Genomic DNA, 25701 nt, shown 5'->3' with positions numbered 1-25701 from the left:
GCATGCTTTGGGCAACAATGGGGTGGGGGCTGAGTGCTGGCTTCGGGCCTGGAGTCGGTGGCCCCTCCTGAGTCCCTGGGGCAGGGACCAAGTTTCTGTTTTGCTCCTGTGCCTCTGGGGCTTGGCACAGTCCTGGTACTGAGTAGGTGCTCAGGAAATCCCTGTTGAAAGGATCCAGGAGTTTGAAGTCATAGTTGGTGCTGCGTCGAGTCCAGAGAGGAAAGGGGTCTGTGAGGAAGCCTGCATGTTTGTGGTGGGCAGGGAGGTGGCGTGTAGGGGGCAAAGACTGTAGACTACTTTGGCCTGCTACCGTGCCCTGTGCTTGGGAGAGAAGTGCAGCATTCTGGATGGTTCTTTACGCAATCCCTCTTTTCTGAGCACAGCCACACCACAGGAGGGCAGTGAGGCCTCCTTTCGAGGGAGGGGAATGCCTGGGGTGCCTAACCATCAATGACCTGGTTAGGACTATTGGATTCTTGTGCTGAATGTCAACTGTTTATCTCACGAGTTAGGTAGAGATGAGTTTTTAGAAGATGTGGATAACGGCCTCAGCCTGGAGGCATGTCTGGTGTTTGATGATGACACGCAGTTATTGAGTGCTTGCTGTATGCAGGCCTTGGGGCAGATCATCCACGGGTTCTCTCTTTCAAAGGACCTGACTACCTTTGAAGGTAGATGCCGTTACCTCTCAATCACAGGCAGGATACTGCTTCTTAGCCACTGATGCTGGCCTGTGGAACCTGGGATCGATTCTTGCTAACTCCTTGTTCTTTCCCTTGTCCCTTCCCAGAGCCCGTTACCTGTGGGAAACTTTTGATCGCCTAAGGGATGGTTTTGTGGACACATTCCGGTTTACTCTTTATAGCAGTAAACATGAACGGTGCTTCCTGGAGTGTGAGGAACATGGCGTGCAGTGGTGCTCTGTGCAGCCAGACCTGTGGAAACCATGAGTCAGTTTCAGATAAGGCTTTCCAGGGTGCATGGGCCCCTTTAGGATCGTTCTTTCTCCCCTAATGTGTGCCCACGGTGAGCTGAAGTTCTGCTCCCTGGCTGGTGTGATCCAGCTGCATGGTCAGCCTCAAGAGGAGGCAGCAGGAGGTGCCCCGCCTTGAAGCAGGGGTGATGAAGCCTCTGCCATCCACGGCGGGACAGTAGATGGACTTAGGAGCTCAGACAGCCGAAATGTGAGTTCGAGCAGAAAGCCTCACGTCCTAATGAGAGCTGGCACACGTGAGCTTCAGATGGCAGAAATATCATTAGAAATCCCTCTTGCAGAGGAAGCGTGGGTAAGCGGGCACTTGGTTAGATGAGTGCTGCTCACAGCAGGTGGCATGGTGGGGGCCAGGCTGGGTTGAGCTGCTTGTGTGGCCTCTGTTATCTGTGCATTTGGGTGGGTGGGCACCCCTTCTGTGCCATGCAGAGTACAGAAACTGTTCTGAAAGAACGCCATTAGTTCAAGTGAATGCAGGCCCAGTCCTCCTGGAAGGAGCCACGCCAGAGTTCCCTGGGCCCCCATCAAGACCTTTTTAGGGCTCATCGAAGGCTTCTAAAGGTTCTAGTCTCATTGAGTTTCTAAGAAAAAGATTTATTCACTACAGACCTAAAACGTAGTTTTTGTATGCCTGACTTAGTATAAGAACAAAAAACCCAAGCGTGGCGGGGCAGGTGGGGTCCTGTCTAGGTATTGCAGCCTTAGTTGTGAGCTTTCTATATGTGGAAAGTGCAGGAACTAGTTGACCACAGTCTGGCTGGGACCCCCACCACCGAATCCATCTCCGGGTGCTGCGGTTCTCTTCTGGGATGTGTGAGAGTACACACCCCCCTGTCATCAGCTATGGGCAGATCGCATTTGCCAAGGGATGTTTAGTAAGTTCACACAGGTTGATGATACAGGCCAAAAATAGGACCCTTCTCTCTGGCCCGAAGCAGCCAAGGGAACTTGGAGGGGGTGAGCATGCTGACCGGCAGTTACACGCCGAGGCCACTTCAGCTCTTGCGGTTGTTGGTTCAGAAGCAGCGGTGATTTTAATCAGCTAAGTCATTTCTGCGTCTCGTTGTATACTCCTGGAAGTTCTTAGAGAAATCCTGCCAAGAAAATATCCCCTGGTGAATCCTCGGGGCGCTAGTCCACGCCGCACTGTCAGCAAGTATCTGCTGAAACAAGTATTTTTGAATTTTTAGCTTTTCTGTAGCTCCAGTCTTTTTCAAGTACTTCTTTTGACCTTCAAGTAACAACGGGCACTTGCTTTAAAGATTCTGACAGTCTTCCAAGCCTTTTAACATTCTTATTCCACTAAATAAGCTGTCGTCGTTCGCTGGGACAGGCAGTCCTGGCTTGAAATTCCGTGAAACGTCACCTCCTCTGTGAAGCCTTCTACAAGACAGAGTTGTCTATTTCCTGCTTAATTTTACTATGAAATATCTCAAATTAGAACCTGTACCCACAACCAAGATTAGGTAGATGTTCACATGTTGCAACGTTTGTCTTCAGACGTTGTTCAAAAACAAGTAATTGTTTTTTTGTCATTGTTAAGGCGTACCTCCCCAGTTCCTTTTCCTTCCCACCGTCCTTTCCAAAAGGGACTACTTCCTGAAAATACAGTCCTTTATATTTTTGAAATTCTGCGTAAACCATTTGAAATGGAAGGAGAAAGTCTGTGACATACTAAGACAAGCAACACTAACCAGGAATATAAATTCTGTTTTGCAGTTAATTAAATATTTGATTCCCTACTATGTTTCAGATATGTATAAAATGTGATTAAGTAAAAGGCATTTAATTTTTAGAGACTTGGATATGGGCAGGGTATATAGTAGCCTGCCAGCCAGAGTAGGGAAGATGTTAAAGAAGATAACCTGTGAGATGGGTTTTGAAGATAGGAGTTTGCCAGGCAAGTTCTGCCACCTCAAAAGAATGGTTCCTTGGCTGTTAGATGCTTGTGTCATTATAGGCTTGGGATTACTGAAAAGCTATGCTTGTCCCTCCCTTCCTAACGCTTCTGAGGCTGGAATGTCTATGTCTCCCATCTACTTCCTTAGGAGGTGTGGGTTACAGGGTGGTGTGGGGGTACAGTTGGGAGTGAATTACTACTTGACCTTGGGTACATGATAACTTTGACTATAGAGTCCATGCTTTTCCTGAGTAGTTCTTCAGAATCCTTCCTGCTTGGTTCGAGGTGTGAAGCAGGAGCTGGCTGTCAGAGGACTTGTTCAATTCAGTGGAAAGAACACAGGAGCGTGGCTTTCTTTTGAATGGAAACCATGAGTGTAGCGGTTCTTCTTTATGACTTGCTACGTAATCATGCAGGAAAATGCCTGTCACGGGATTGGATCCTAGGAGATTAATCCCATTGCTAATTAAAAGCCCCATTAAAAGAGGGGAAATTCTTTTAGGAATCTACAGCTTCCTAAGATTTGAATGGTTTGAAAAGTAGAATGTTGGCTGGGCATGGTGGCTCATGCCTGTAATCCCAGCACTTCGGGAGGCCAAGGCAGGCAGATCACGAGGTCAGAAGTTCGATACCAGCCTGGCCAACATGGTGAAACCTCGTCTATACTAAAAATACAAAAATTATCCAGGCATGGTGGTGCGTGCCTATAATCCCAGTTACTCAGGAGGCTGGGGCGGGAGAATCCCTTGGACCTGGGAGGCGGAGGTTGCAGTGGGCTGAGACCGCACCGTTGCACTCCAGCCTGGGTGACAGAGTAAGACTCTGTCTCAAAAAAAAAAAAAAAAAAAGGTAGAATGCTGGCTGAGCATAGTGGCTCATGCCTGTAATCCCAGCACTTTGGGAGGCCCAGACCAGTGGATCACTTGAGGTCAGAAGTTTAAGACCAGCCTGACCAACGTGGTGAAACCTCATCTCTACTAAAAATACAAAACTTAGCCAGGTGTGATGGTGGGCACCTGTCGTCCCAGCTACTCAGGAGGCTGAGGCAGGAGAATTGCTTGAACTCGGGAGGCGGAGCTTGCAGTGAGCCAAGATCACGCCACTGCACTCCAGCCTGGGTGACAGAGTGAAACTTCGTCTTTAAAAAAAAAAAAAAAAAAAAAGGTCAGATGCAGCTGGGAATGTGGTTCATGCCTTTTTGTATATTAACCATTTGAAACTTGGTTGTAAAGTGGGGTTGGCAATGTCAGGCCTGGCTGTAGCAGCTCATTTCTGTAGAGTATGCCTCTCCCCTCCCTCATGGGGCTCGAGCAAGAGTACCTTCATACATGGGCTCTCCAGTTACATAGCAACTCCAATGTTAAATTCCATCTTTTCTTCCTGGAAAAACCGTAGAAAGGACACCTGGACATGCCTGCTGCACAGGTGTCTGCCTTTCCCATCAGCCGCAGAAGGAGGAACTTTGCTCCCTGCACTCCTCACAGCTGTGTGTGCACAGGAAGTGATTCGGACGATGTGGGTCCCACCCTATATTCCTTCTCTGTTCCATGTAGAGCAAAATAAATGGGAGTGCTGTTTAATGCATCACCTCGGTTCATATTGCATTTGCCAAGAAAGTGCAATTTTATTGAACATTAGGATTGAATTCTTAACTGAGTAATCAATTTCAGAAGTAAGTTAAAATGCCTTCTATTAATGGACGACTGCAACCGTTAATCAGAGTTACAGTAGATTAACAGTTGTCAGCATTTCTGCTAATAGCACTTATAAACCGTGGGCTCATGAATTGCACTTTATAATTCCATATTTCTCAAAACAGTTGGTAATACTTTTTGCTTGAAGGTATTGATTCTTTTGTCCCTTTGCTTGCTACTTGGAGATGTAGAGAAAGCTAAATGACATTTTCACGGCGACGACACAATATCACCTGCTTTTGCACACTTGGCTCTGTGTCAAAATAGATGGAAAGAGTTCATTTGTTCTGGTGCTCTACTGTTTAATTTGATCTGGTGTGTGACTAAAGCAAGACAAATAGTATTTTTAATGAAACCATTTAATAACCTCTGGTAGCTTAGAGTCGAAGGCATTGGAAAAATGCAATTAAAGGATGCCTAGATGTAAACAAACAAACAAAAAAAATCACTACTTCAACTTCACTGACTCCATTCATTTTGCTTTCAGGGTTTCATCACCTTAAATGGTTTTGAACCAATGAAGCTGTATTCCCTTAAAAAGACGGACAGCCCATCGTGTGAACTATAGAGTTTGTGGACAGACTTATATTGGTGAGTTATTGTGAAATATCTCCAGGTAAAAGTTCAGTTTTCTAGAATCCCCTTTGCAATGTGTTTTCAATTAGTTGATGAGTATGGATTGCCTACAGCCTCTGGCTGTTTCATTGGGATGTCTAATCGTGGGATCATATTGATTGTCTTTCAATTAATTGCATCTAGTATTTTCATTTATCAAAAGCAAAATACATGTAATTAACTCTGAAGCAATATAGTTCAGTGTAAAGTGATTTTTGCTGCTGCTGCTGCTGCTATAGAGATAAGTCAACGGAAATTATACGACAAGGAAACTCAAGTCAGAGTGGAAATAGTGTTAGGATTTCTCGATGTTATTAATTAAAAAGAATAAAAATGAATTAGAGAAACCATCTCATGATACCCCAAGTCAGTCATAAGTGGTAGATGGATGTCTTTAGGAAGAAGACGGCTTGCGGATGCTGGCACCTCTTCAGTCAGCTTAGACTTTTAGTGTTACCAGCCCCTAGGATGTCTGGAACATACCATGATTTTTCTGGGGGAGTAGATTGGGAATGTGGGTGTAGGCTGAGATGAGCATTCAATCCCGACCGCACTCATATTGATTGATGGAGTTCAATCCTGCACCCGTAGCAGGGTTTTGGGATTCTAACTTTCATTTCGGCATGCCTTTAGCCATTTTTCACAAAACCTGGATCTTACTTAAAGTCTCAAAGTGGCAACTTCTCTGATGGAATTGATTTTAATCTTGCTTTTTTAAAAAAACGTTTTCTCCGTGAGGTAACAGTGTCATTCAAAAGCAAGGGAAACCGCTAGCCAATTGATTGTGTCCTGTCTCTCTCACCTGTCATACTCCTAGCAGAGCCTTGAGGGGACTCGCTTTGGTTCCCAGAAAGGTTTAGGTTTGTGACCGGGCCCTCAGGCCTGGCTTCCCGGGTTGCTGGAGGCGGTTAGAGACTTGGAGCCCAGGGGCACACATGGGCGACCACCTGAGGGGGACAAGCTGAATCTCTGCCTGAACTCAAGCAGCACCGTGGGTTGTAGGATCAGGAAAGGGCCTCTGTGTGTCCCTTCCTTTTCTCTATAAAGTAGAGCTAGCTGGGGAAACTGAGGTAGCTGACCCAGACCTAGACCTGCAAAGATTACCAGCTTGGTGACTGAGCACGTGGCCTCTGCTGGCACTTGGAAGCCTTATCTATGAATTGAACAGGGGTATTGGGCTGGTACCCCGAACCCTCCCCACCCTTTAAACTTGAATTTGATATAGAAATTCAGAACCCTTTCCTGGGAGTGCTCTGACAGGGCTTGCTAAGGGCCAAAGGCCATAGCAGAGCATGAAGCTCAAGTTATGTATGAGAGGGGCCGCTGAGTCATGTTCGAACGGTTAAGGCTCTTAGCATTGAGGAGGATGAGGAACTGGAAGTATGATGGAATGTTCTTTGGTGGAAACCTGAGGGAGGTCAGGACCACCATTCGCAACCTTATTCAGTTCAGCCTTTCAGGACCAACATTGCTTGCTTTTCTGGCTCTCACTCTCTCAGAGAGACCTGTGTGCCTGAACCTGCCCAGGATACTCAGGCAGAGACAAAGTCAGCTTGGGCCTGGGGTTGGCAGAGATACTTCCAGTGTTGGCTGCTGAGTCCGAAGATGTTCTCAGTGGTTGGGTCATGGTGATATCTCCAGTTGGACACCATGGAAGTGGCCGTGTTGGACCTCCACGCCCTTTCACCCAGACAGGTACCAGGCCCTGCCTGCCTGGGAGTGTCTCCGCTGGATGGACCATCAGTACGTTTCATAGATGCTCATTTCGGGGTTGGAAATCATCTTCCCTAAACAGAAGGATGCAGGAACTTGGTGTATAAGAATGAAGTAGACTTTTTAAATATCAAAAATGGTTGAATGAGGGCATTTTCATTTCACTCAGTCTAATAACCAGAGCCACTCTGGGATCCTGTTTAGCAGTGATCTCCATCTCAGACAGATGAGCTAACATTCTCCAAATGCATCCAGAACCAGAATGAAATTATGACATGCTTCCTGTTAACAAATGTTTCCTGAGTGCCGAGCAGACTCAAGACACTTACCCTTATGTGGGGTTCCCACCATTCCTGTATTTTTGGCATCCTTTTGGGTAAGAGTTTTTTATAGCACTTTGGAAGAGCTGAAGAGACTTGGTGTGGTACTGGAGGTGGCCGTTACTGGAGCATGGTCACTGTATTGTGTTAACGGCTCATGGTGTCCACGACCCACGCACACACACTGAGTGTGGCCCCATTGGCCCACCTACCCCCCCCCCCCCCCGAACCAGGATAAAACTTCTCCCCTGACCATTTGCAGATACTCTTATGGTGGAATTCTCACATGGCCCCAGAAGGCATGTGTTTGCTCTCAAACCCTTTCTGCTCTGTGGAACGTCACCATGCCCAGGGAGTTGTATCCAGCTCTGCCTGCTGTCTACATGCAGCAACACAAGGAGGTCATGTGGGATTGTAACCAAAGTAAGGACCACATAGGGATTTCAGCCAGAGCCCACCTGTTGAGATCCCTGGTGTAGACACATCTTTTAAAATGTGGGCAGAGGAGAAGGAGGTAGATGAAAAACATGTGACGCCGTCAGAGGTAATGACGAATCCGTTAGGCACTAGAGCCATTTATACGTTGTTTTTGCCCTCTTAGTATTTTCTTTAGCATGTCCTAATTTAAAAAGCATCCCATTCCTGTTGTGCTAGACTTAATATTTTGGTTTATGGCCGTCTTTTTTAGTAACTTGACATCACATACTTAGCCTTCTAACAAGAGGCTCGTTTTCTCAATAATGAATAGTGACGTGCTAAATTTAGATCTGACGCATGTTCTGCTTTACTATCTGTTCTCTATGTTGCTGCTTGTCAGAATGAAAGCTCAACATGTCAGATGGCTTTGCTGGCTTCTCCTGGAAAAAGACTTCATTCTTCATCACTTCAGTTGGGTCATGGTTTTTTAGTACCATTTTGTTATTAAGCATTAATATTTGCAGTAGTACCCAATTATCTTTTTTAACAAAAGTATCGTAGAAAAAGTGTTTTTGGCTAAATGTTCATAAATGAGTGGGAATGCAAATCAAATCCCTTAACTTATATTATGTAAAGTGGTGATAGAATAGTTGCAGCTGTGGTTTTGCAAAGATAAGACTGTTTCCGGCTGCCGTGCCTGCTGTATTATGTATTTTGATGAATCTCCAGGATGATGTAGAAGCTTGGCCTGCCTACCAGGGCCTCTGGGAAAGACAGTCTGAGGTGATATGGTGCTGGAAACTGCGTGTGATTGGTTGTGGAAGAGGGGTTTGCCTTGATCTGCCGTGGGAAACCAGGCTGGATGACCATCTGCATTGTGGCTGTAGCAGGCCACCTAGGTGAGGTCATCTTCCTGATCGTTGGGCCTCTAGCCTGCTTCTGATAGGACAGATATCTTTTTTTCCATGAAAAACAGAAGGAAAGTATTGAATTACTCTGGAAACACATACCTAAACCTTGGGGTCCGATTGTCAATGACTGTAAAGTGGCGGAGGTGTTGGGCCACGGCCATTCTGCCACTCTGGTCCCAGTGTGTGGCCCCCAGGGTCCTTGGGGCCCTTGGCCTCCTGAGCTCCTGGTCTGCATGCATCCATGGGGCCTTTGCTAGGGCCGTGTGTTCCTGCTCCCGTGTTTGGGCTGGAAGCAAGACTGCCAACATCGGAAACCGCAAACCAGAGGAAGATCCACAGGGCCTTTCATCTCTGGGTTTCTCTAGATGAGAAACAGCCAGGAGGCTGAGATGGGGCGGTGGAGAAGATGCCAGTGAAGCTTTAGCCAGCCTTCAGAGTAGGGGAGGAGGGGCCCCCACCGAAGCTCTTGGTTCTTACTTGGATTTTATTCCTGTGCCTTTTGGACTGGAGCTGTGCTTCGGAATCCCAGCCTCCCTCCACCCCCCAGGGACAAATGGGAGGCATTGATTCAGCCTTTGTTCTTTTCTCCTGAGCATCTCAACAACCTAGTGTGGCCTCCCAAGTAGGGGTGGAGAGATCACCCCATCCATTCCCCTTCTTTTTGTTTTAGTGTCTGCGTGGGTCCAGGGTCACACAGGGGTCATGCCCTCCATCCTCCTGGTAAGTTTGGCTTTCTGCTGTTACAGTTGTTTTCTGCCTCCTGCGCCACCCTGGCTGCTGGTTCTCACCCGAGTGGATTTGCAAAGTAGGGAGGAAGAGATGAGGCAGAAGGCCCGAATTTTCCCTCTGTCACCCATGTGTCAGGACTCTGTGGCCGGCCTGGGTGGGTCCCTGCTGAGTTGTTCCTTCACTAGAGGGGTACCTCCGAGCAGGGCCTCCGCAGGGTGGTGGGCACACTTGCCTCTCACTCCTGGAGGGGCCAGGAGTCTCTGTTGCCACTGAGTGACATTATGCTGGGTGGGAAATGCAGGCGTGGTGTCCACTTCTCTTTCCATGATCCTCATACCCTTGCCAAGACCCCTGTTTTGTTAGTGAAGAACCTGACGCTCAGATCCACCTGCCAGCACGTGTAGCCTTAGGTAGACCCGGTATTCAGCCACTGGTGAAGCAACCCCAAACTCAGGCCACCCCGCGTCCCTTGCTGGCGGGAGCCTTTCCGGAAACACTCAGGCGGCAGTGAGCCTGGCTTCCCCAATACTGTGTGGTCCCTTTATAGTGAAGATGACTTCCCGGGTCTTTGTTCCTGGACGGTGTCTGAGGCTTGTCATGGTACCACCCCACCCCGGGGTGTGGGAGGAAAAGCACTTGGTCCATGTGAAGTGGGGTCACACATGGGGCTGCATCTTGCCCCTGAGGGTGTGGCAGTGCGCGGAGAATGGGCCTCTGCTGCCCCTCGACAGCCAGCCCTGGTGGAGACCCCCCCGTGTCCCAGATAGGCCTGGCCACTGGGATGGCAGCCCTGTTGTGTGGGACAGCCAGAGACGTGGGTCAGCGGCTGATTTCTCTGAGGTTTGGAGCGCGTGTTCGTTAAAGGCAAGAAGAGTGTGGGAAGGAATGGATGGAGCCACGCGGCAGGGCCAGAGCCTCGCTTGTCGAAGGGAGAGGTGGTATATTCTGTTTACTGTCAAGTTTCAGGCTGGGGCGTAGATGCCGATGTGTAAATGAGTAGGCAGGGAAGTGAGCTTTCTCTTATTAAAATGTTGGCTTGCTAATCAAGTGTTCCTGGGTGTGATTAGTGGCAGAGGAAAAGGTTATTTCTTTCTGTAAATATTTTTCCTTAACATTTATGTGTTACCCTTGCTGATTTTATTAATACTCTTAGACTGCATTAGACCAATAACTTTTTTTTTTTTTAAAAACATGGTCTTGGTTTTAAGCAGTTTCAGTTGGTCTTTATGGAATGCCACACACCATCTCACTAAAGCTTGAGGGATCTGCCCAGGTTCAAGTGTAAAGGGGCGTTAGCTTCAACTTACAGCAGCTCCCCCAGCTACAAATGCTGATGAAATAGCCCAGAAGCACAAGAGCCTGGTTACTTTCAGTAATTTTAGGGTTTAATATCTGGATGTCAGTTTTGACCATTGTTGAAGAAGCAGAAAATTGGATGCATTTTCTAAAGTAATGATTTAGGCCGAGGAGGGCAGATCACTTGAGCCCAGGAGTTCGAGACTAGCCTGGGCAGCATAGCGAGACCCCCATCTCTAAAAAAATTTTTTTTAAAAAATCAGCCAGGTGGTGATGTGTGTCTGTGGTCCCAACTACTCTGGAACCTGAGGTGGTTCCGGAACCTGTGGTCCCAGCTACTCTGGAACCTGATTGTGTGAGCCTGGGAGGTCAAGGCTGCAGTGAGCCATGATTGCACCACTGCACTCAGTCTTGGATGACAGAGGGAGACCCCATCTCCAGAAAAATGTTTTAAAAAATCAGTCAGGTGGCAGTGCCTGCCTATGCCTGGGTGGGCTGATTGTGTGAGCCTGGGAGCTTGTGTCTTCAGTACACTGTGATCGTGTCCCTCTACTTAGCCTGGGTGACAGAGGCAGACCCTGTCTCAAATAAATAAATAAATAAATAAAAGTAACGATTTAGGAAACGACTGAGAATTCCCATGACCCTTGTGTCCCCCCTGTGGCCTGGTGTTTTCACAGGGGTGGGGGCGGCAGGAGGGGAGAAAGAAGGAGGTGCTGCCTGTGGCTTCCTTCTTCCCAGGCATTCATTTAACACCAGCCCAACACATTTGCTTTATTGATTGGTTGATTCATTTATTTTTGGCAAACTTGGCAACTTCCACCTGGCCCCATGCTGTTAAAAATAAAGCCCTCTTGGTCGACTGAATGCTTTTGCAATTCATTCTTTCCACGTAGCAATTAAGATGATTCCCCTAGCCTGGTACCAGTTAAGGATAAATAGGAGGTTTTCAAAGAAAATGCTGCGTAATTCATTGGCGTTTGTGTGTGGGCACACGGGTAATACATGCGAGTAGCTTCTGTGAGTGGACTCCTGTGCAAGGAGGTAAAATGGAACGTTTTTCTGCACTTACCCTGAGAAGCAGCCTTAACAGTGACATTTATACATATTTCATAATGTGGTTTCTTCAGGCACACGGAGCAAACAAATCCATTTCTCAGCAGTATACTATTTAAAAGAAACAGCAGCAACCTGTGGGGAAGTTGCAGAAGCTGTTAAAATTAATTATATATGGCAAAAAGATAGAACATTAGGGGGAAATGTTAATGTGGGAGGATGAAAAAACACAGCCGTGGATGAGCAGCAGTTCAGAGCATCTGATGACAGTGTTTAATTTCCGTTTTTTTATAAATGTATACTGACGGACAACAATGGCGCCCGCACAGGGTCCTCCCGTTCCGTCCTTTCTCCAGTCCTCTGGGATCAAATGTCCCCGTGAGCATCCAGTGGGCTCCACGTGGTGTGAGCCTTGATTTCTGGGAACGGTCCTGTGCTGTCTTTTAATAGGGATTTGTGGAAAACGAGAATTGGTGGTGAAGGTATCGAATTCCTGAGCCTTGTAATGCAACACCTTTCCTGTGGTCACCTTCCCTCTTCCGGTTCAGCTATACATTGTTTAACTCAAAGGAAAGCTTTGTTGTCCTGGGCAGGATGTAACCTGCAACTCCTTGAAAAATTCAGCTTGGGTGATCAGTTTCCTCAGGCATGGAGGGGGAGAGGCTCTTCAGTGGGGGTGAAGGGTGCTTACAGGAGGGTCCCAGAGCCGTGGGGCTGGCTGCCTCTTTCCTGGGGGAAGCTCGCCTCTTTCCCGGATGCTGCAGGTTTGCAGGATACCCCTTGGTTCAGCTGGTCATGGCAAGTGGGTCCTCCCTATCACCTGCTTCCAAGGTGGTGGGACGCCTAGGGGCATGGGTGGGGCCTGTGTCCTGGGAGACCTTGACTCCAGCTGCTCTAAGCCACGTTGTCTCTTCTGCATGTCTCAGCGTCAGTACCTCCTGGGGTTGGCTCTCCTGTGGGCATTTGGGCTCCCTTTGCCTGGGCGGCCTGTTGTCTGGTGGGAGCCTTCAGTCCCTCTTAGTACAGCAGCCAAGGGTGTCTCTTCTGACTTCCTGAGCCTCCTGACTCCTGTATCCAGGAAGTGAAAAAGTGTTGTAAATGGACTTGGACCAAGGGGCGGGACTCTGACTACAAACACAACTGTCCGGAGTGATGTCTGCAGCTCCCTGAGGCAGACCTACCTGCTTGAGCTCATCGTCCCCTTGATTCTGTGCGTGGCCTGCATATTGTAGATGCCCCCGAAGTAATTTTTTGAATGAGTGAATCCAGGCTGCAGTGGGGCCAGGTGGGTGTGGAGTGGGCTGGGCACATGCAGGGAGCGCATCCCAGCAGCTGTCTGGAAGGCTGGGTTGGTTCTGTGTTAGCTGGGAGTGTTTTCTGCAGACAGAAGGCAACCCAGCGTGTTATACTACTACCTGTTCAGGGGAGGTGTGCGTGTTCTGAGATCATCAAGCCATGTTCTTGAGCTTTCCACCGCAGGGAAGTGAAGTCATGCCCCCGCCTCTCCTTCGTGCAAGTAGGGCGGGGAGTCTAAACCCATGCAGGTAGGGTGCGGGGACCCAGCAGTACTCTCCGCCACCTGTGGGTGCCGCACTTGCAGCAGCCTCGTAGGTGAGGGATTACGTGGTTCAGCCAACCTGACTATATCCAAGCTGGGATGATGAGGACAGCAAGAAGGCCCACTGGCTCTGCGAGTCCTGTAGGCCTGGGTCCCTCGAGACAAAGCTCAGATGGCTTCTGTATCGAATTCTTTCAAGGACCCAGCATGGTGGCTGCCGCTTTGCCCACCTTCAGAGGCCTGGAAGCTGGTGTTGGCTGCGTGTGTAGCTGACGGCCCCAATCGCACATTTGTTAAAAACCTTCACTTTCTTGGCTTTTCATAATTCAGTTGAAACTCACTGCCACTCCCTCATTACAGCAGACGATGACCTCTAAACCATGACAGAGGGCTGCAGCTTCCTCTGGGAAGGAGGACTCACGTTGATTTGTGCTCCGATCCCCACCCCCGCCAACCCTGGGCTTCAGTGGCAGCACCACAGAGGCCTGCTGAAGGCCGGAAAGCCTTCTCTGCCTGCGTGTTTAAACGGAGCAGATTGATGCAGAGTTAGACTTGGCTGGGAAGCAACTCAGCTCTTTAGCATGGAATTGCATCATAACAGTCACTCCCTCCTGCAGCGCCAGTGACTCTGGCACTTCCTCCTGGTGTTTGCAAGGGGAAGGTAATGATTCTAATTGCACAGGACTTGGTCCTTCCTGGCCTTGGTGATGGCAGGAGGGCAGGGTCCTCATGGTGTGACCAAAAAATGCTTGCAACTTGACTTTGTCCTCCTCTGATGGTGTTGACCTTGGGCAAACTATGCCCCTCTGAGCCTAGTGCCTCGGTTTCCCCCTTTCAAATGCAGCGGATAGTAGGGCTTAATCTCAGAGTTGTGGGGATTCAATGAAACAGTATTGAACAGGGCTTAACAGGTACCTGGTACATGTTAAGAGCTTAGTCAGGAATGACTGCTGAATGACTGCTGAGTCAAGAATGACAATCTGAGTGTGGAATGACATAATGGGGACTGACGGGGGGCGTTGATGAGAGGTGACTTGGTGGGTACAATGTGCGTTGCTTCAGCAATCGAGGCACTGAAGGCCCTGACTTCGCCACAATGCAATGTATGGATGTAGAAAATTGCACTTGTACCCCATGAATATATGTACACACACAAAAATGATGGCTGCAGCAGTACCAGTAAATGTGGACAGCCAAAGGCTTAGCGTGTGGAAGATGCCCTGCTTGCCTGGCTGGGCTGGAGGAGGAGGGTAGTACAGGTTGCATCTCTCCAAACCAGCACCTGTGGTCTGTGTTGCAGTGAACATTTAGATGCAACGAACGCAACTCAAAACTGTCTTGCTCATGAGAGGTCTACTGTGTTCCTGAAGGTTCTGTCTTCCTCCTGGCACTTGGGATGTGGGATGCTCACTCCTTGCCCATCGACCTGGTAGTAATGGTTTTCTATCAAGCAGTGAAAGGCTTGGGGTTTCCCTGAAGCCCTTCCCAAATGTCATGCATTGGGGTTTTAGTTGTGAGGGTGTGCTGATCCCAGCCGCAGCCAAGGCGAGGTGCTGGCACCACGCTACTGCACCTGCTCCTGTGCCCACTGGGACATCTGTTTCGTAATGTACATCCTTCCTTGGGAATATGTCTCTACTCCTTGAAATAGCTTGAGGTCTCCGCAATTTGCCTGAACATTAAGTGTGACCAAAGAGCCTGAGGCCAGCCATGGAGAGGACGAAGACGTGAGGCTTTCTCTCGAGAACCACACTGGGAGAGGCCGGGAACACGGCCACTTCACATGAAAGGCCGTTAGATTCAGGTCACTGGGTCTGGACTCCTGCATTTTATGGCAAAGTCTAAAAATGCAGATTTGTAACAACCAATGTTAATGAATTCAGACTGTTTGAATTTCACACTGAATAATGGCTGAATTATCAGAACCCACAGCTTATAAGATCCCTGGATCGTGTAATCTTTTCTCAAGATTAAATTGATAGAATGATGTAATATCACGTTACTTTTATTAAAAGTTCTGGCCATAAAAGAGAAACACCTATTAGGATAGAAGAATTTAGTAAAAATAGTAGTAATAACAAGATAATTTGGAATATGTCATATATTCAGTAAATTTCAAAATTCTTCATCTCATTTAAAATGCAATATTGTGCCCATAGATACTGAATACAGTACCTTTGTACCCTAGGGCTTCCTCTTTCCTACACTAGAGATTTTCTCTTTAAATGCAGATTTTGATTTGCAATCTAGGAAGAGGATTCTGGAAGAATGGGAAGAAGGACAAGTCTGCATCTATTAACTGAATTTTAGTTTTATTTTATTCGTGTTTTTCCTCTCATCCTTGTCTCCTCCAGCCCTTCCTTCCAAACATACAAGTAAAGACATGCTTAGAATATCAGTACATAAGAATGTTGTTATACCTTCTTTTATTTTTGTTTAAAAGTTAAATTTAAATTTTTTTTTTTCCAAAAATTTTTGTTCCTTTGACTCATGTATGTGTGTGCACGTGTATTTGCCCCGGGTTCTAGCCTTGTCTTGCTTTTCCACACATGCTCCCAGTGTCTTACCTAGGAAACAAGTGGAGCAATGGAATTACCAAGTGCAGACAGTAGGACTTCCCTTACCAGAGCCCAAGTGACTTGTATGATGTTGAGCTTTGGTTACTAAATAAACGGATTTCTGGCCTTTGACATTCTACTCTGAGACTTAGGTGGCCAATCATCAAATACCATTTTCTTTCACTGTTGTCTGCATTTAATACAGCATCTCCTGCTATACACACTTGTCAATTCAAACTGAGTGTTACATTTTGGTCTTTATGATCTGTCAAGGGAAAATGGAAGTAAATTCTTTATAATATGCTAATTGATCTATTCGGGAATTTTTAGATGTAGACAACATCTGTGCATGCCGCTAACACAGTTAATAGCTCCCGTTCTTCAATATGAGAAGGTTTTCAGAGTCTATGTGTGATCTTGATGAGCCCTTCTGTGTCGCCCCCAGGGCTTGGCAGTTTCAAATTTAAGGCTGTTTTTTCTGGTGCCTTAGGACTGAATCTGAGCCTGCACTAAGTCCTGTTTTGAGCATGCTTCTGGCCACAGTGTGCTGGGATTGTGTTGGTTCTGGGAAGAACCTAGGCTCGCCAGACCTGGTCTTATCTACCACCCCCATCCCTACTCCGTCCTAGCCTAGACCAGACTGGCTGGAGTGATGGATTCAGAGAAAGAGACCATGGACCTGAACAGTCCTTGGGACCCTTCTGCCACTCTTGGAGGTGCCACCTCCCCTGGTAGCTTGGCACCATTGGGTTTTCCTTTAGCCAGGGCTTTTTGGCAACTCAAGAGCTTATTTTCCATACAAACTTGTTGACAGTTCTCTAAGGCAGGAAGCATTGCTTTATTGAGAGTGAGGAACTGCACCCTTTGAAAGCTGTCCCCTGAAAAGGGAGTGGAGGGAGATGGCTCCAGCTGGAGTTCAGGATGGGGGTATCTTTCAGTGAACCTGGAGGGAGGGCTGAGTGGTAGAGCTTGGGGCTCATGTTCCAGGCCTTCTCTGGCCAGGAAAGCAGAGTTGAAAAGGGCCTTTTTAATTTGGAGGGCCCAGAATGGTCCAGCTGGTTGCCCTGGAAAGGAAGCCTCATGTGGCGTGCGTGCCAGATGTTGCACAGCTTGAGTTGGTCCTGTGTGTGTGGCACAACTTTGCAAGGTTGAGGTATTTACCTTTATTTATTCCTATAAATTGAATGGATAAGGGGGATTAATTGATTTCTCTTGGCACTTGGCAAGAACAGAGGTCAGATTTGAACCTAGGTCTGGGTTTCAGTTGCACACCCAGCATGTTCTGCTCCATGACCTTTTCCTAAAAGTTTAGATGTTGGTATAAACCTGTGCGTACTGAACGCACCTGACCACATTCTGGTATGATGGCTTTTCTTCAGTCTCTCTCTAGACTCCAAGCTTGCAGACCAGCAGCGCATGGAAAGGAGGCTTTCCGGCTTGGTAAAACCTCAGTCAGGTGAGCTTGCTGAGTTTATTGTGAGCTTTGCAGTTCCATTCCCCACACACCCAGTGGCGGGGGTGGAGGGGATGTGGGGAGGAGGTGGCCCCAGAGCAGAATGAGCCTCTTGGTCTTTGCTGTAGCCAGAACTCCAGGCTAAAGTAGCACAGGGCGGGCAGCTCCAAGGCCTGAGTGTCTCTCTGTCTGTCTGTCTGTCTGTCTGTCTCTCTCTCATTTCTGTCTGTGTTCACCAGCAGCAGTCCCAGGCTGCCTCACTGGCACTGTGAAGGTTCAGGGCACAGGTATGAATAGCGGGGGATCTTCTGGCCATCTTTGGACATAAACCCCCATGCTCGGAAGCATGGCCCACTCATCCCCAGATCCTGGCCTTCCTAAGGACTATTAAACACACATCAGCCAACTGATGCCTTAGGGACCACCCATATACCAGACGCACCTGGGTACTGCGTATTCTCTTGATATTACTAAATTGTCAGCCACCAGGGCTAGTGTATGTGGGTATCACTGTCATTATCAGCCTAGGAGGGAATGGAATTTTGGGAGTAGTCTATCTAAGTTCCATTCTGTTCACTCCCAGAGCTGAACACGTGCTGGGTCCACACACCTGTGGACTGATGGGTGGGACGGTCTCAGTGCTTGGCAAAAGAGAAAACGGGGATAGCAGGTACTTTCTGAACATTGATTACTGACTGCTGCTGCTGCTGTTAATGGTATTGTTGGCGTTTTTGTTTGTTTGGTTTTTGAGATGGAGTCTCGCTCTGTCGGCCAGACTGGAGTGCAATGGCGCAATCTCGGCTTACTACAATCTCCGCCTCCTGGGTTCAAGCAGTTCTCCTGCCTCATCCTCCCTAGTAGCTGGGACTACAGGCGCCTGCCACCATGCTCGGCTACTGTTGTTAGAGATGGGGTTTCACCATCTCATCAGGCTGATCTCAAACTCATGACCTCAAGTGATCCACCCACCTTGGCCTCCCAAGGTGCTGTGCTGGAATTACAGGTGCGAGCCACTGCTCGCACCTCAACCCTTTGGCAAAAAGTAAGAACTACAGAGGGCCTGTCATTGAGACTTAGAGTCACCAGTGCCCCTCACCTGTTTGTCTGAACTCAGACACATGTAGATGAACACACATGTACATGCTCACACGTGTGCACACATACATCTGACATGGACACACTGATATGCACACATGTACAACCAAATTGTGAATGGTATGGACCCCACCTGAGGCATGCACGTAAGGCGTGCCTGTAGCAGCGGGACAGAGTAAGGACCTCCTTGTGCCCTGTACTCATCACGGGGGTTGCCCTGGCTTCCTTGGGGTTGGCTTTGAGGAGTGTAGCCTGTGACTTCCCCACGGTGGAGAACTGAGGCCTTAGAGAAATAGTCATCCATCGTAGCCGCTCCCTGCAGTGTTGATAGAAATGGTGTTGGGATAATTAGACTGTGCTGCTGCTTTTCTCCTTTCCTCCCAGGTTGATGAGTAGGAGCAGTTTAATTTGAGACTAGTAAATTTTGTAATTGGATTTAAAAGACTGAAATGAGTGGACCTGGTTTCCACGTTACCTTTATACCCACAGCGAGGGGAAATGCTTGAGTCAGGTGTGGATCAGATTATTTTATTGTGCCAACATTAATATTGGGAGCACACACATAATCTGGAGTCAGCAGGTTCATCCACTACTATCTCATTAAATTTTCAGGCAAAAGCTGCAAAAATTAATTGGAGACATGTAATAGTTTAGAATGTGAGCCAGCTTATGGTAATATAAATTATGTGAAGAGAAGACAGTTTTATATACTGAGAGAGGGAAAACCGGTTTACTTTAATGAGAGGAGATAGAAATGTAGAGCTATTTTTTCATTACAGATACACTCTAAAATGTTTGGACTTAGTTGATGAATAGAGTTAATTCACTGCTACAGTTCCAATAATTCATGTTGCACAGTTTAATGACTTCTAGATAAAAACAGGATTGAAATGTTAATTTCTCTGAAGAAATCGGGGCACTCTTGTATATCAGACCCCGCCCACCCCGCATTAAACCACTAGTTAATTCCACCAAACCAGTCTCTTTGAGCCATTTCATGCCGCATAGACTTTTGTATTTCTTACCTGGGCTGGCTGGCTTTTTTTTAAACCTTAATGTATATGATAATCTTAGGTGAGAGAATGTATTAGACAGAGCTGTGTCTAGGTAACCTGACTCAGCAGAGAGTTTCATAACGTGTAGTTTTGTAAATGACCACAAGTTATAATCTGCATTCTAGTGTCCGCTAGCTGTTTTGGCAGGGAGGGGGTTTATTTGATTGTTGTTAGCCATCTGTTCAGTCGAGTAGCGATGTTGTCCCACTTCCTTTTTTTTTTGGAGACGGAGTCTCGCTCTGTCGCCCAGGCTGGAGTGCAGTGGCCGGATCTCCGCTCACTGCAAGCTCCGCCTCCCGGGTTTACACCATTCTTCTGCCTCAGCCTCCCGAGTAGCTGGGACTACAGGCGCCCGCCATCTCGCCCGGCTAGTTTTTTGTATTTTTTTTTTTTTTTTAGTAGAGACAGGGTTTCACCATGTTAGCCAGGATGGTCTCGATCTCCTGACCTCGTGATCCGCCCGTCTCGGCCTCCCAAAGTGCTGGGATTAACAGGCTTGAGCCACCGCGCCCGGCCGACGTTGTCCCACTTCTGAGCTGGGAAGTAGGAAGTATTGATCAGTCAGTGTTAGATTCATGAGGCGATAGTCTTAAATCATGCAGAGATTTTATCACTATATCATTTCACATTTTTGTTTTCTTTTTCACTTTTCATAACTGTGAGACTTTTTCCCCCCATAGGGTAGGTTCAACAGAGTTCAATGTCTTCTTTCTCTTTAACCTACTCTCAGAAAAAAAGACGAGAAGGAAATACGAAGTATAGTCATGAAGTGTTAACTAATAGTAGGGCTACATAATTGAGTACTCGGATTTGGTTTCCAGAGTTCTTATAACAAGAATGCAAACATGTCTTATTTAAACCATGTGCGTGTTGTGTTTTGCTTTTTTGCATTTAACAAAGGGGACAAAAAAAATAACCCCTTAAGTATTAAGTTGCGGAGGGAAAGGAGATGAGCCCCCGCTCCCTGCACTCCGTTCCTGGTTTGCCTTTGGGTATGCAGTTCAAAGGGCTTCCTAGTTAGGGCTGAGTTAGGGCCGAGGAGGTGGACTTGGCGGGACTTCCTGGCAGAGGCAGGGACTCCCCTGCCCCCTATCTCATGACCATTGGGCCTTAGCAAGGCTTAGTGAATCCCGAGTGGGGTCATCTTTAGCCTAACCCTGGAGTCACCACAGAGCTTTTGTAAACAGTGAGAAACCTACTACTTCCTACAGAAACTGTGCTGTCTGCAGAGCTCAGTGTCTGCTCCAGCCTGGATCCCCAGGCCTTGTCACTGTACGCACCTAGTTTTGAGGTAAGGACGTCACAAAACATCTGCCAACCTCAAACTCAGCAGGAGCCACCCAGACGTGGGGCGCAGTGATGGCAAGAGGGAGCACCTTAGTCCGCTTGCTTCTGAGGCCCACGGTTCCAGAAGGACTAGCGTCCTCAGAGCATGTGGTAGTGACTATTCTTGTCTTTTCCTGGTGGTGGGGCCTGGTGACCCCTAACACCGACGAGGACGGGAGGAGCTGTTCCCAGGCTCACTTCGTCCCTTTTTCTGCAGTGAGATGAGGCTCCTCCCGCCGTCCTTGCTGGGTGGTCTTTGTTTTGACCACATCCCTTGGAAGCGTGGCTGGGCTGCATGACTCCAGAGCAGCCTGGTGGTAGCTGGGCTGCTCTCTGAGTTTGGGCTGGTGGATGCTGAGTACTTGCATTCAGAGCCTTAGGCATTGACCTTGGCTTTCTGGGACTCTACGCCCCTCTGTTTGCCTTTGTCAGTAGAGACCTTCTCACATTTAGGGATTCATGTTTTCCAAGATCTGTTTGCTAGGTGTGTGTCAGCCTTCCTCCCGGAGCAGTGACATGCATGGGAACTGTGAGTGTGTTGAGAGACCTCCCCTAGAAGATAGGGCTGCCGTCATCCCCATGAGACCTCATGTTCTTGGCTCCACCTCAGCCACATGGGTCAGCTTCTTCTGAATCAGCATCTGCAGGACAGTGCCACCCAGCCCTGCTGCACTTGCTTCTTCCAGGCTTCTTCAGAGGCTGGAGCTCACCCTCTGCTTGTCGTCTATTCTTCTTTTTTGATGCACTTACTTTTCCCTTTCATGACATCGCTTATGTCCTATGTTGGTTTAAAAGAAAAAAAATTGCCTGTCATCAGCCCCAGCCATTTTTTAGCATTTCTAGTTTGGAACTTCGGAGACTTCAACTTATGATTCCTTTAAGGCAGGAGTTTCTACTTTGGCACTGTTAACATTTTGGGTCTGGTGGTTCTTCATTGTGGGGGGCTGTCCTGTGCATCATACAATATTCAGCAGCATCCCTGGCCTCTACCCACCCGATGCCAGTGTTACCTCCCTCCCCACCCCAGTGTGACCAGAGATGTCACCACACATGGCCCAGTGGCCCCAGGGTGAATAACATCCCTTGCTTGAGAGCCCCTGGTGAAGGGGTAGACATTGATTCCATGGCCTTTGTCACGTTGTGCTTGAGCCATACTGTGCTTGGCACGGAAACCAGCCTGTAGCTGGAGCTACAGCTCCGTCAGCAGTGGAGCGTCCTCCCTGAGGTGCGTAACCCCCACATCATCGTTGCTTCTTTGGGCTGTGTTCTAGTGTTTGCGTCTGTCCCTTTTTCTCCCTGATTGCAGTTGGAAGGGCCCTGCTCTGAGCCGTCGCCGCATGCCTGGCGCTTGGCTCCATGACGCTCACACGGGCGTTCATGACAGTGCATTTGACAGACAGATTTATTTGTCACCTTGTCAGGGTGACATGTTGGGATGGCTCCACCACTCGTGTGCCATTGACACTTGGCTGTCTGAAATCGGGACAAAGCATCCCTGAGACGGATCCGAATGAGGCTTATCAGCACCAGGCATCACTTACCGCCTGCTTTCCTCTGTTTCTCTAACTTTTAATTGAAACCATTTAGTTACCACCCCTGCTGCTAGGAATCTGGGGACAATTAGGAAAGTCCCATCTGTCCTTTGAACCACATTATATTGCTTTTCTCCTCGCGATCTTGAGAAGACGGCACATTCTAGCAGCAGTGTCTTCGCCTTGCCGTCTCGCCTCCCACTGGATGGTTTTTATCTCACTTGAATGAGTTATAGCAACTCTTTAATTCAATTATTTTCTCCAATGCAGGCTTTGAGATGATTTAGTTGAATCAAACACCCGGGTTTTCCAGTGCAGAGCAGTGACTCCCAACGAGGCCGTGGGTGGTTTTTTACGTTTTCACTTCCAGCCACAGTTGCACGCATTCTGTGCTGCCCCCCGAGTGTCCTGGCACAAGCCCCTACTTGCTGTTCCAAGGAGTCGATTGGAAATGGCAGATGCCATGGGCTTTGCCAGCCTTTCCCCAAGGCAAGGAATTATCTGTCCAGTGATATTAGGTCACTGCATTCCCACCCAGCTGTGTCGAAAGAAGGGCGGGGGTGGGGCAGCCCGGGTGACGGGCAGGAAGGCAATTTATAAATTCAAGTGTGGTAAACAGTCGACTCTCCTGCTTTGGTATTTGAGTTTGAATTAAACAAAGTGTCGTGGGTGGGAGGTGTATCATACGATCATTTTAACCATTGTGCCTTTTAATGTGGAAAATCTGCCCAAAATAGGACCTGCTGCAGTAGTTTTCACATATACAAAGGAGTGGCTAGAATGTTCTCTCAGAGCAGCACACAGCATCAGAAAGGACATTTGGCCGCTAGAATTCTTGAGTGAGAATTTAGTGATTAAGCCTGTCTTCTGTTTTCCTTGTGGGCCCCAGGGTTCCTGTGGATGTCCCCACCCTCAGATTGCTGGAGTAGAAAACTTATTTTCCAAAACACTGAGTTGTTTTTCAACCCAGCATTAGAGGTTAAAGGTGCTCACTTAGACAGCATGCAGGATGGATCTGACCTTGGAGACAGCTTCCGACACTTGAGCAGGCTTCGGACAGTGCAGATGAAGGGGGCTGAGATACTGAGGCAGGATAGAGAACAGTCAGCTTGGAGTCCGGAGTCACTGGGCGCTGAGTGTGCGTTCTGAGTGCCATTCAAGCACCACGTAACGGTTGCGGCTGGTGTTGGGTCCTGAGATGGGCCGTGGGCCACCGTCAAACTTGGGAAGCACGTGCTGTCCCCGCCACTCTAGAAGGTGGGCTGTTTTCCTGGTGCTGTGTGTGCCCTGCTTTGTGTGAGCATCTCACTGGGTGTCACTCTCATGTGGAAACTGGGCATCTTGCAGAAGCCCTTGCTCCTAAACGTAAATCGGTGCCCACATTGGGTATGTTCTGGAAGAAACAGTCTGTCCCGACATGGGGCTTATCCAGAGACAGGACACCTGCTACCTGGTGACATCACTGCCTCCCGATGGCACCACTCTGTTCTACTCCACTGCCCCCAGGGCCTGACTTGCCACTGTGGAACTAACCCTGTAGGATGAGGCCGCCATGCCCGTGTGTGTGTCTGTCCAGGTCTGTCCCCACATACTTGCTGGTGGCGGGTGGGAAGAAGGATAGGTTGTGAGTATGAAGTAATCTATTAGAACCTTCAGACAAGGAATGCTGGGGGTGGTGGCTCATGCCTGTAATCCCAGCACTTTGGGAGGCAGAGGCGGGCGAATCACTTGAGGTCAGGAGTTCGAGACCAACCTGGCCAACGTGGTGAAACCCTTCTCTACTAAAAATGCAAAAATGAGCTGGGTGTGGTGGCGTGCACCTGCAGTCTCAGCTACTAGGGCGGCTGAGGCAGGAGAATCTCGTGACCCCAGGAGGCAGAGGTTGCAGTGAGCAGAGATCGTAGAGATCATGCCACTGAACTCCAGCCTGGGCAACAAAGGGAGACTTCGTCTCAAAAAAAAAAAAGAATCTTCGGACAAGGAAACCAGTGTCACGTTTCCGTAAAGATAAGTACACACGTGCTCTTTGACATAGTAATCTCCCTTCCCTACCCAATGCCAAGAAAGCTTTAATGCACCAAGATTTTAGTTATGGTGTTACTTGACAGCAAAAAAAGACAGATGACTGAAGCATCCAACAGTGGGAAAACAGCTAATTCTTTTTCAAATGATGCCTTCACAGTTTGAAATAAGTAGAATGTTTGTCTTAAAATGAAAAGCTTCAATATCGAATGTTGAACATTTATGAATAGAACCATAAAAATAATCATAGGGGAAGGCTGATGAGGAGCGGTTCGTAATGATTATCTACTATCTTTAGTTGGTAGAATTTTGGGTGATTTTTTTTTTTTCCCATACCCTCTCCTCGTCCCCAAATGTTCTGTAATGAATATATGTTTGGGTTTTGTTTTTGTTTTTGTTTTTGTTTTGAGACAGGGTCTCACTCTGTCACCCAGGCTGGAGTGCAGTGGCACAGTTACGGCTCACAGCAACCTTGACGTCCAGGCCCAAGCAGTCCTGCCTCAGCTCCCCACATAGCTGGGACCACAGGCATGCATCACCATGCCCAGCTCATTTTTTGTGTTTTTGTAGAGATGGGGTCTCCCTGTGTTGCCCAGACTGGTCTCAAACCTCCAGGCTCTTGTGATCCTCCTGCCTTGGCCTCCCAAAGTGCTGAGATTACAGGTGTGAGCCACTGCACCTGGCCTATGTTACTTTTTAAATAGGGAATAAAATAGCTGGTCACCCTGATGCTTCCAAAGGAGTCATGCTTTTGTTGAAGAGGGAAACGGTGCGGTGCAAGATTTACGAAGACCGAGCTAATTACCTTCCCTCCCCAGTCTTCAGATACTGTCTTTCTCTTTGCCTTTACCAGGACATACAAGTGCATCTGAGCATACGGAGGGTGTCTGTGTTGGCTTACCGAAAGGAGTCCTGTTACTCCTGCCTTCCCATTCGATATGGCAGATTGTGCCTATCTCTGTAGATCAGTGGGCCTCTCCAGCACTTTTCTTTCCCTCTTACTGCCTTTGGGCATGTGTGCACACCCAGGATTTTACCTAAGTGGAGTCTGTACTTACTGTGGGTTTGGTTTGTGTTAAGTCATATCCTTTGTTTTTTCAATTGTCTCTTTTGGCAGAACTGTGTGTGCTAGCATCCAGCCGCCTGGACTCAATTCCTCCCTCTGCCTCTGGTAGCTGTGCGACATTGGGAAAATGGCTGATTTTTCTTTGCTTCAGTTTCCTCCTTAAATATGAGTAATAACAGTACCTGTTTTATAAGCTTGTAAAGGATAAATGACAGTATCTGCAAATTACATGGACCAGTGCTTGGAGACATAAGCACTTTGCCAACTTGCTGTCAATGTGGTTGGTTATTTTCCCCATCTCCTCAGTTTTGTTTTGTTTTGTTTTTTAATTTTTTTTTTTTTTGAGACAGGGTCTTGCTCTGTCGTCCAGGGTGAGTGCCATCACAGCTTACTG

At 47.9% G+C, this 25701-nt stretch overlaps 1 protein-coding gene across 6 annotated transcripts in view; it reads left to right on the top strand.

The window, feature by feature from the left end:
* Positions 1-25701, top strand: part of CTBP2 (C-terminal binding protein 2) — a 173287-nt gene that overhangs the window by 45034 nt on the left and 102552 nt on the right. For all 6 annotated transcript variants that reach the window (XM_050803755.1, XM_050803756.1, XM_050803760.1 and 3 more), the window contains exon 2: positions 5073-5176. The gene's annotated coding sequence lies outside the window, so the exon portion shown is untranslated. The remainder of the gene's footprint in view (positions 1-5072; positions 5177-25701) is intronic.

Source organism: Macaca thibetana, chromosome 9 (assembly GCF_024542745.1).
Source record: "Macaca thibetana thibetana isolate TM-01 chromosome 9, ASM2454274v1, whole genome shotgun sequence".
Classification (NCBI taxonomy): domain Eukaryota; kingdom Metazoa; phylum Chordata; class Mammalia; order Primates; family Cercopithecidae; genus Macaca; species Macaca thibetana.
This window is presented reverse-complemented; position numbering and strand designations above follow the sequence as displayed.